The sequence below is a fragment of the Pieris napi genome, chromosome 19, assembly GCF_905475465.1.
Source record: "Pieris napi chromosome 19, ilPieNapi1.2, whole genome shotgun sequence".
Lineage (NCBI taxonomy): Eukaryota > Metazoa > Arthropoda > Insecta > Lepidoptera > Pieridae > Pieris > Pieris napi.
Window position 1 is genome coordinate 10,173,499 of NC_062252.1, and position 10,489 is coordinate 10,183,987.

The window sequence follows — 10,489 nt, forward strand, 5'->3', positions numbered from 1 at the left end:
GTAAATTTGTAATGAAGCATTATGAGTTGAAATCTATACACCAACATACATGATAGACCTATTGATATAGCTGTACAAAACAGGAAAAAACTGTTGCTAGAAAAATCGTATTTCTAGCCTACAGATAAGGGTCATAATAGCTTGAACTTTTTATCGTTTTAATGGTATAATGAAGAACAATGGGCATGTGTGAAATGCTTTTCTTTCTGAATAGAGTTTTATAATTAAGAATGAAAGCATTTGTTAGCACATATGGATGGGTTTTCCTGTTTTATATCCTCATTTGAGGTTTTGTTTACGAGTTTTGAAAGATATTTCGACTTTAATCAACGTTCAGAGTTGATTATATTTCATACATAAATTCTATCCAAACAATAATTAAAAGCTTCGAATTAATCTTAAAAACTTTGTAAATTGATTTTTAATTTAGCCTCTACACTATTTTCTTGCCTGACCACCCTGAAGAGAAATGGCACAGACATATTTCTGTGTCTGTTTTATTGATTGTTAGGTGTAGGGTGCAACAGCCATTGACAAAGATATACAACATACTAAATAAAATTAATATTAATAAAAATATATTATTTAAAACATAAATTTATTACTTTAATTTACTAAAAAAATATAATTTTTTAATCATAAAAGTAATCCTAATGCTAATTTATAAATACTAATGTATTTTTCTTAGAATTATCTTTAGTAAAAAATGTATTATCTATCATAAAACATACACTTTTATCTTCATTATAAAGAGATGTTTCACCCTTCACTAAATTGGTTATTGCTAGGTAACGTATTCCCTGTACGTTTGTTGAGAACACAGCTTGAATAATATTAGATTCAAACATATAACATTTATTCTTGCCAGTTCTTCTTGGCCGTTTTACGCCCTTAAATTGCGAAGTGATAGTAAATGTAAATTTAAAATCAATTTAACATTCTTTCTGTTAACGTTTATAAGTTTTCTTAGTTACCTATGTGAATAAAGTTCTTTTGAGTTTCAGTTTAAAAAAGGAATCTCTTTCTCCTATCGTATATTAGTTTAAAAGATCGTGACACAAATGTTCAAGGATACATATTGTAGCTAAACAATTCAGATGTTTTTCGATCATGTTTTTATTCACGTATCCATTTCAAGCAATAAAAACGAGACTTTAAATAAATAAAGTCCCTATTTTCCCATTTTATCTAGAAATTGGTAAAACAAATATTTCATTACAAATCATTCTTCATATATATTTGAAGCTTACTTTACTTTAATGAAAATAATAAATCAATAATAAAATATACGAACATATTAGGGGGACGTTATGGTCACGGGGTTTATAGAAATCCGAAATAAGTTTATTGGTTTTCTAGAAAGTGATAGATTATATTTTATTTATTCAAGCTTAACACATCATACATAATACTATATCTACAGTATATATTACAAACTCTTTTATATGTTTATAGCAAATGTATCTTAATAAAAGAAAGGGTGCGTGTACTTATGTACGCGCGTAAGAAGTTATACTTCTTTGGCATTATTAAAAATAGTTTTGATTGCATGCAAATAATTAATTACAATTAAATAATCAAAGACTAGAAAAGCAGTCATTATAGTCAATAAAGTTCAGTTTACATTTGAAAAATTAAATAAATATTTATTATTATTCTCTTACATTAAGTGTAACATAAATTCTATTATTATTCGAATGTTCTTTTTAAATTATGTCCAATGCCGAAGCATCTTCCGTGGGCAACTTCACTCTGTTAATTTTGTGTCACGGTGCGCGCGCATCGTAAAATTTCACTCTCATCAATTTTTCATAACGCGCCTAAAGAAGTATAACTTCAAAAATTAAATAAAAACTCTCTACGTAGTACCTTATCATTTAAAATAATCAAACACAACACTACACGCAACACTCGTCGAGCGAGTTTGCTTATCTTGCCGAAGCCGCGTACAAATTATTTGAAGAAGTCTAATAAGTATGAGGGTGTACAATTATTTAATCAATTACCGTCTAAAATTCGTAATATTAGCGCGTTTAATCAATTCAAAACGGCGTTAAAGGACATATCAAAATGAGCATAGACTAAAATTTGGAAGGCTGATGGCGACGTGTATCTCGTTAGTATATACTAACTTTCTCATGTAAATAAAAATACATTTTTTGTAATGAGAAAAAAAGTTCTTTAAACATTATCTAAAATGTATGGCAATTTAGGCAAACATAAATGTTACACAAAAAATACAATTAAACCATATACATGATAAAAAAGTACAAGTTTTACATTAATTATAATATATTTGTATTGTTTCAGGTATGAATGTTGCTCGGAAGGTACGTCACATCTTTCTGTTCACTGTTGTTTATAGTGTTTATCTGAGATGGGTTTAAATAAGTATCTATTGATAACTATTCGTTCGTATATAATTTTTAAAATTAAGTACGTGGTGAAGTCAGTCATACATAAATAAATTGTAATAATATCAAAAACTTTTCTTAAATATTTCAAAAAGTTATTTTTACATAGACCAGTGTTGAACTGGTCCGCGTGCGACTCTTAACTCTCTCTCTCTCGTGTGATCAAATAATGAATGGATTTTTGTTACTATGAGCATATTTACCCATTGTTGGTATACCGTACGTTAGAACCCAAATACAATGGCGTGCGTCAGGCACAGAAAGTAGGTAAGTAAGCAAGTAGTAGTAAATTCAACTTCTTACCAATTATTAAGAAAAAAATATATTAAATCTCTAATAAAATCTTGAAATTGTAGCCGCCCCACGTTTTGTATTATTTTTCTATACTAATCACACGTTAATAATTTAGAGTGCAGGGAATACTAAAGCATTTAATTATTTATCTATACATGTAAAATTCTCGTGTTACAATGTCCGTTCCCATACTCCTCTGAAACGGCTCGACCGATTTTTATGAAATTTTATATTCATATTCAGTAAGTTTGAGAATCTTCCAAGCCCAAATTTCTTTTTTATTTTTATTTTCTTTTTTGTTTTTATTTTTTATGATACAGCATACAAAATACATAGGTACAACCTTTAATTGTCACCCCTCTACGACCAACCTCTATTTTTTTATTATAGTAGATAGTTATTTCTATCAACCTAAAAAAATGTTTCCTATAAATAATATATGTCAAAACGACGTTTGTCGGGTCAGCTAGTTTATTATATGGTATTACGTCTTTTTCCCGAAGGGGTAGGCAGAGACCACGAATCTTCACTTGCGTCCCTGACATATATCTATATCTACATTTATATATCTATACCTTGTTTCATGCATGTTGCATGCGTACTTTAAGGGTACTCGTCGTTTAAGGGTACTTTTAACTTGTTTTAAATATAATGTAATAAACTTAACACATTCTTTTTAAATTAGCTTCATTGCTATATCCTGGTTTTTGTCTCGGCATAATAAATACACTTAATGCCGCAAAAGGTTCGTATCTTTAATATCAATTATAAAAATATTCCCTCCAGTGAGGTTTGATGCGTATAAACACAACTAAAATTGCAACGCTTTACAATTAAATTTTCATTCATATTCATCAAAGTCAAGCTGAAATTCCAAATTGAATATTAAACGTGAGAAAAACGAAAAGAATTTTCATTAGTCATGTTGAATATTAAAAGGCAAATCTTTGGGATAACTTTGATTGCGTAAATTGAACGTTTCTTTCAGATAAAATTTTATGAAATTCTTTGAGACTGTTAGAGTGTATAAAACTTCAATATTGCGTTTTAGATGACTTATTAGACTGGGCGGGGATTTTTGTAGCAAATGTTAATTTCGCATTTAAACCAGGGAATATATTATCATTGAACTTATAATCTAGTTATCATTTATTTGGAATATGTATACAATATACATATATAATTTTTTTAACGAAATTTATTTAAAACCATCTCATTTCAATTTCTTCCTAATATATGTCTAATATGAAACAAATATACATTATACGTATTTAAAATAATCATTAAAAACAAATAAAATATAAAATACCTACTAAAACTTCCACCAAAGCAAAACCTAATGAGCTGGAATGAAACCTATTTTTTTTTATTTTTACATTTTTGGTACAGAAACAGAAAACAGATTAATTAAATACATACAGTTAATACACACTAAACAACATTAAGTAAACCTGAAGTCCAATTACATCTGTACACAGTGGCATCTTCAGTGCTGGTTTACTAAAAATTAACTATTACATACATAAATATATAAATTTCATGACAAAAAAAAATTTTGTTATTCAGGTTGCAAGTCTTCGCTGCGAATAATATTTTTAAATTCATAAATACTATTGTGAAAAATATGAACTTGAAAACACACAGAATTATAATACTTGCGCATTCTAGCGAGCGGATCATTGTTGTTACTTGTGGGTATCATCAATAGTTGTATCAAGCACAGAACGCGTCGGAACCTTGATGTCAAGTTTATCCAAAAGATAGCCGTCAAGTGAGCCATTTGCTATTTTATGTAAAGTGCATAGGTGATATTAACTTTGGGCGGCAAGTGCTAACATAAACTTAGTTCTGTGAAATCAAAACTAATGCATTCGAATTTCAAATTTCTAGAGATTTGATTAGCTATCCCCAATACACTGGTTAATCCAGCAGGCAAAACGATAAATTATGCCTACGCTGTGTCTGTTGGCTGCCAGATTGCGACCGTAATCCCTTAGTATCTCTAATGGGTTGCTCTGCGTGCGTTTTAATGAATACAAATATCTTTAGTAGCCAAGGTGTTCGTATTTTAAGATGTCACAGAGCAAATTATGTCCACATTTATTAAGTTACCTTTGCTCAACTTAGTATAAAGGCACTTCCAGCTTAGATCTTATAAACAAAACAGCAGTTTAAAGCAATTATCACTAGAGAATATATTAAATTACTTTCAAAACTTTGAAGAATCTCCAATAGAGCTTTTAGTCGAAACATAAAATTGATTTGAAATGAAAACTTTGGTTTTATAAAAATATTTTCTTTCCGATTGCAGTTGGAGAAAAGTGGAAAAACATCAATTCAACGTCTGTCGTTCGTTATTCCGTTGAAGTCAATTCAAATATAAATTAGATACAACACAAAGAGTGTGGTACAAAGGATTTCTAAAATTTAAATTCAAGTTTTAATTTATCTATATACGAGTGAGAACAATTGACAACTCCGTAAAGCAAACATTGCGTCACTGTAGAATGATAACACCATGTCAAAAAACCATTTTTTTTTATTCTTAGACTCTTACGTCATATAGCTGGTATAATCATGAAGTAAAGACTTATTTATGTTATTAATAAATAAGTCCTTTTTACCATCTGAAACTACAACACATTTATATTATTATTTTATGTTTTTATTTTCTTTTTATTAATTTTTATTATTACTATGTAGGTTAAGAAAATTGTACCTAAATATTGTTTATTTGATTGTTATGTCGATTCTGTCCCTTGGTATCACAAACAACCTTGGCTTTCGCCGTCGCACATATCCCATAGGTACAAAGAAACCGAGTTCTTTGAAAACACTTGGGTTGCTTACCACCAGTCTTAAACTATAGTAATATACGCCGCGTGAGTAAATCAGACGGTTTGCCTATAATAAGTAAAAAATATTTTATTCATTCATTTAACCGCTGCCTTCCGTCTCTTAAACCTACTAATACATAATTCACATTCCCGTTCTAATGTATTAGACTCGCTCACTAAATATTTATGAAACACTCACAATCTACTAATGATCCGTTCCAAAGTAATTGGGGATCAGACATACACTTGATTGGAGTAATTTGATTATGATAAATAAAGCTTTTAATGTCAACGACATACGAATCGGATTTAAGCACTTCTGGTATATTGCACATACAAACATTTTGAATCTATCAATAAATAAGTTAGGCAATGCATACAAATATCGAATATATTTATACTTTTTAGTGCATTTTAAACTTTATAATAATAATAATTTATTGCAAGAATATGGTACAAAAATGTGTAAGGTGGTACTATCATAAATTCGCATATTCTGCCACACACAATGGCGCGCAAATTTATCTTTAAAGGAATTTTACATTTTACATTATCAGTCATATGAATTGGCTGGCCAGTTTTTGTATTATTTGTATCGTACATATCATATCATACGTTATTAAATTTATATCATCTACAGTCTCTCACGCAAATAACATTTATTGAATAATACATTTTTTTTCCAAAAGTAATACAACAAGCCGATTTTTAAGACTTTAGTCGGAAGATCTTTTAATTCTTTTGGTAAATTATTGTAAACCTTAATGGCCATACGGTGTTTTTCCTAAATATTTACAGATTGATTTCTGGCAAAGCCAATATACTTCGTGATATACATATGTACGCATTATATTTTAATATTTTAATGACAATTAAATTGTGTAATTAAATTCCTAACATCTTTCTTTTTCAACAACACTTAAAAAGATTTTATTTTATAAATTGTATCTACACAAATATACAATTCAACGTTACGATCTAGTATAAATTAAGACAAATAAGTAATTTAAGTCTTTACTACTAAAAATCGATTTTTTAACCTAAGGAAGTGTCCAATAACACTACTTACAGTCTCTATTAAAGGGAAGACTCTCTAGTGTACTACTTTTTATCCACTTTCCACAGTTTAGCACTTACTAACGTGCACTCACCCTAATTCTCTAATTTGAATGGTTTTCAATCTTCTCACTAGGCCCGTGGTGTCATGAATTTGAATAGCCTCGACATTCACGTGAGCCTTTGTTCGTGGGCTCCAGCAATCTTTTTGATTATTGTGGGGACGTCCTCTACATTAAATTATCTTAATGGAGAAAAATAATATAAAATAAATACTCTGGATGTAACGAGACTGTCTTACAAAGCAGTATCTTAAAATAAAATATGTTTAGTATGGGATATAAGATACAGGTATCACTTCCACGTCATTAAATTTGTATCGGTAGACATCCCTACTCATCGGCAAAGAAGACAAAGGGTGTATGGCGAGAAAAAAGCTGGCGTAAAAAACTCTCGGTACTCTTTTAAAATATCAAATGATCATACAAAATGACTATGACAAATAAAGATAGAAGAAATCAGAAGTAGGGAGACACGGTCCGCTCTTCATTTGTATTAAATTACAAAAGTGAAGCCTCAACCTGTTCACAGACATGTGAGCCAACCATCGTTTTACTCAACCATATTTAAAGGAATTAAAACATCATCTTTTAGACAACCCAAACATAAATAGTATAAACATTAAAAAGATACAATAAAATCAATGGCGCTACAACCTTTTTAGGTCCGGGCCTCAGATTTCTGGATCTGTTTCATGATCATTTGGTAATCAAGCAAGTAGGTGATCAGCCTTCTGTGCCTGACGCACGCTGTGAATTTTTGGGTCTTAGGCAAGCCGGTTTCCTCACGATGTTTTCCTTCACCATTCGAGTGATTGTTAAATGGGCACATAGAAAGAAAGTTCATTGGTGCACCGCCGGGGATCAGACCTACGACCTCAGGTAAGAGTGTCTCACGCTGAAGCCACTAGGCCCACACTGCTATATACTTGGTCCAATTCCTCGAGAAGTCAAAGTTCTCTTTATTAGCAATTAATTCTTAATTCAGCAATAAGATTGATAAATAGATGTTTTCAACCACCCCTATGGCATAGTGGTTATGCACGTGGCACCTCAAGTCCATGATTTGAGGTTTGAGGCATTGGTGCACAGCCGGGGATCTAACCTACTACCTCAGGGATGAGAGTCTGTTCTGCAAAAAAATACAATACCGAATTTAAAACTATACTAAACTACTCAATATATAAATACGCAACATACCAGTTAACGACTCCTAAGAGTAACTGTTAAACACAGAAAAACATCTAATCAAAGTTCAAACGTACGATCTCAGGGTTGACAACGGTCATTCTCCTAAAAAATGAATTATTTATAAAAATTCCTACAAAGCTATGTTAATAAAAGTAGCATTTTCCTGACAGCGGCTCAGCTAGATGTATGAAGTTAGTTCGAGATGTGACAGCCTTTGTGTACAAACACAATAATGCGACCCACGAATAATAGTTTCCAGTGAATAGCCCTTAAATATTTCTCTGTTTTGTTAAAGAAATCTTTGTTATTAATCTCTTTCATACACGAAAAAGCATTGTATAAGTCTGTACAATTGTAAACGCATATAGGTTATAGTTATAAGATACTTTAACCCCCTCAATGATGAAAATTCTGTATTTCATCATAAGTACCATCAGTCTCTTTTCAGCACAGCGAAGACACAATTTGTCAAAAAGAGACGAAAGTGAACTTTACTTACTACTTTCGGGATGTTCAAATAAATGACGTGATAGTTTTAGGAACTTTACTGATCACTTAATGAATAAAATACAATGAAATAAGACAATAAAATGTCCCGTACCTCATTTGTAATGGGAATTTAATCTTATTGCATGTATAAAGACTACATATCATATTTAAATATCTTGTTTTTGTATTACAGATACGCTGTTGGCATATAAAGATGTCGAAACCAAGCTTCAAAAAAGGTAAGTTTGATTTTATTAAAATAGTATTTAATCAAATGGTAATATATCGATATATCAACCGACGTTCACATGGAAATATAGTTGCAATAAATGTTAAAGATACACTCATAAAACTATTATTTTTAGACGATTTAGATTCTGAATATAATATCGTCATATTATATTGTTAACTATATACTATGTTTATATATGCCGCGCAAATGTATGTAAGAAAATAAGTACCACCATTTTACATGGAAAACCATCGTTATCACAACAAAGACGGTATCCTTTCATATAAGATTCAAAGAAAAATTTGGGGCTTTATCAAATTATGTACATTCCAGATATCACTTATCCCTATGTTAATATACTCAGGGTATCAATCAATATCGTATAGTATATGATATACTATGATAAATGCTAGCAATTTTCCATGTTAATAAATAGTGTATGGTAATTTACATATTTTTGACATCTGCATTCTTCTGCTCACTATTCGAACACACAAAAACAACATGCGTCGTTTACTTGAACTAAATAAATAAAAACTTTATTACTGACAGAAATATGGTTGTCACAAAATTCATCTATCGCTCGCACACCCAGTCTTGTGGCAACTAGATAACAATTATTCCGTGGTATGTATGCATGTTTTTTTATAACCTCCTTATTTTTTTGAGACGGTTAAATAGCGGTAAAAAAAGCATACAACATCTATAATGAAGAAAAACTTCTCTCAGTCACAAGTTTTCTAACACGTATACTATAACCTCTAAGTGTATCTTGGAGCAATATGGCTGAGTGCTCTTGCGGTTTATCGAGACGTTGTGGCTTTGCGAACACATTTTTTAGAAAGCTTTTACCAAGATATCATTGAATTTGCACCACGATATACTGTTACAAATGTGTGGAGTATCAAAAGCATATATGGTATTGACGCCTTATAGAAGAACGGAGAACAAATACTTTTGTATTAAGAATTATAATATGATAAAGAACTCAACTTGCCAGCGTGCAATGGAAAGAAGCATGTAAAAGTTGAGGACATTTTTTTTTAATAGAACAAAGGGCAAACGGGCAGGAGGCTTACCTGATTTTAAGTCATACAGCCACCCATGGACACTCTCAATACTAGAGGACTTGCGAGAGCGTTGCCGGCCTTTTGAGAATTGGGACGCTCTTGTCTTGAAGGACCCTAAGTCGAATTGGTTCTGAAATACTTCAGTGGGCAGCTGGTTCCACATAGTGGTGGTGTGCGGCAAAAACTGCCTTAAAAACGCTCAGTTGTGGAATGCCGGACGTCGAGGTGATACGGGTGGATATCACTTCCCACCCGTAAACAAGATTGTTTGTTGACTTTCTTAACAAAATAAATCTTATATAATAGGTTGGGGAAAAAGTTTCTTCGCATTTTTTAAGAAAATTCAAAACATTTTTTAAAATAGTTTATTTACATTTAACTAAAGTATGTAGGTACCATTTTGTTCGATAATTTTTTGCCATCATTTAGGTAGGGACATGATCCCATTGCTACAGAAATTTTGGGACTTCTGATCAAAATACCGCGACAATTGCTTTTGGCAGTCCTCTCGTGATGTTAACCTGACACTGCCTAAAGAATTCTGAAGAGACTGAAATAGGTGGAAATCTGAAGGTGCAAGGTCAGGACTATACGTCGGATGCATTATCACCTCCTAGCCAAGCTCTCTTAGTTTTTGCTGAGAGGCTAAAGATGTGTGAGGTCTAGCGTTATCATGATGAAAAACCACACCCCTTCTGGTGATTAATTCCGGCCGCTTTCTCTCAACTTCTTGCTTTAATCTCATGAGTTGTTCGCAGTAGAGTTCAAAATCGATGGTCCTGCCTGGTGGTAACAGCTCATAATGAATAATGCCCTTCCAATCCCACCACACACACAGCATCACCTT